At 26.5% G+C, this 2013-nt stretch overlaps 1 non-coding gene across 1 annotated transcript; it reads right to left on the bottom strand.

The window, feature by feature from the left end:
* Window positions 1–211: 211 nt before the first annotated feature.
* Window positions 212–284, bottom strand: Trnar-acg (transfer RNA arginine (anticodon ACG)). The gene has a single exon. It is a non-coding gene; the product is annotated as a tRNA-Arg (tRNA).
* Between the last annotated feature and the right edge of the window lie 1729 nt (window positions 285–2013).

Here is a 2013-nt window from a genome sequence, read left to right on the forward strand (position 1 = left end):
CGGTCGTTCGGTCATCAGATGTGATAATCATAAAAATCATTATTGAAAAGTAAAGGTAATTTATTTGTAAATTATATTAAACAATAAAATATTATTATAATTATTAAAATCATTCGTATCGATTGTGCGAGAAAAATAGGCAGGTGGTTTGGCGCCCTGGCGGAAAGATAAAATTGGAAATTGGCCTAGGAAAAAAATACAAAAAATTCTCCGACCTTGCCAGGATTCGAACCTGGAATCTTCTGATCCGTAGTCAGACGCGTTATCCGTTGCGCCACAAGGCCTCGGTGTGAGGACGTGGCAAAACGTGAGCATATAAACGCGTTTAGGGTAACTTCGGTTCATGTTATCATGTTATCATATTGAAAAACGAACGTCATGATAACAACGGTAGTCCATCTAATTAGTATTTAACCGCGCATTTTCAAACCATATATAATTCAATTGAATTTTCTTAAAAACCATGTAAATTACATTTATTAATCTATCTATGTAATTATCTAAACCTAAAAATCATTGCTTGTTGTTTGATATATATACCTAATTGAAATTGGGTGTCAAATAATTTACAAACTCTGAAATTATTGAAATTATTTCACGTTTAATGAGTTTTAATTGTAAGTATACCTATTATTATTATAATAATTATTTTACAGTTTATAGTATTGGATTAATTTGTCACTTACTTTTAAATAATTTAATATTTGTATATTAAATACCTAGTATTCACTATTTTAGTTTATTTTCAGTGTCATCTTATTATTATTAATGGAGTAATTAAAATTATTAATAATATTTCGTGTATTTCGGTTACCTATTCAATATTATCTAAAGTAGGAACCTATAACTGTTACTGTACTGCTGCTTCTCGACCAGAGCTCTTCTTAATACATAAATTATAAATATCTTATATTTTTACTTCAAATTTCGCTATGTAGAGAATATTTAAAACTACTTATTCAAAATAAAGTATACTGAAAACGGACAAACTATTTTTTGAATCATTATTACCAAGAAATAATAGTTTAGATTCTAACTTTTTCTAATTGTAGGTATTAAAAGTTTTTTAAATTCTACTACATATCTACATATAAGCTTAAAATTCAAGTACTAAAATAATATAGATTTAATAAATAATAATATACTCACAATTTTTACACACAAGGTAGGTAGGTACGTTAAATAAATATAAATGTATAATAATATAGTTGACAAATTAATACAGGAATAATTCGGTTTTCAATATTACGCGATAATAAAATAATTACCTATTGTTAATTTCTTATAAATGTATCAAACCACGTTACCTTTGCTGTAGTTTGATGTAGAAGCAGGTAATTATATATACAATATTATTCTTAGTGATTATTTCAATAGACAATAGTAATCACTCATTATTTCAAAATTACTTTTTTTTAAACATTTTTTTTTCATGATAAAAATGAGAATTTTGTTATGTATAAAAATCAAATTAGGAACGAATTGTAGCACAGTGTAGAACACGGTACAATGATATCCAACAAAATATTGATAATTAGGTTACCTATTCTGGTCACCTAAACTTTAAATACTATTATTAGTCATAATTAGTTTAATAGTTATTAGTACCAATTTATTATAATCGTTCGAAATTCGATTTTTTTACGTTAAAATTAATAAAATTCGCAGAAAAAATTTCACTACGAAATATAATACTTAAAATGGTTAAAATGTATGTTATCGTTAAAAATAATGAACACTTTATAGCTTATAGAATATTATGATGTTGAAAAATATAGCATTTTTCGGTAAGTAATATTGTTTATTGCATCATAATTAATTCAAGTATTGAAAATTATTTTCAAAAACGTAAATACTTTTCGATATAATGAGTGTTTACTGTGCAAGTGCACAAAATAATCGCCCTGTACAGTTTGTATACGTATGCAGTGTTGTTGCAGACACGGGTGTTGGCGACATGTATATTATAATACACTCGTTTCGTTTGAAAATGGTCCGTCGGAGCTCGCTCTC

Source organism: Rhopalosiphum padi, chromosome 1 (genome assembly GCF_020882245.1).
Source record: "Rhopalosiphum padi isolate XX-2018 chromosome 1, ASM2088224v1, whole genome shotgun sequence".
Lineage (NCBI taxonomy): Eukaryota > Metazoa > Arthropoda > Insecta > Hemiptera > Aphididae > Rhopalosiphum > Rhopalosiphum padi.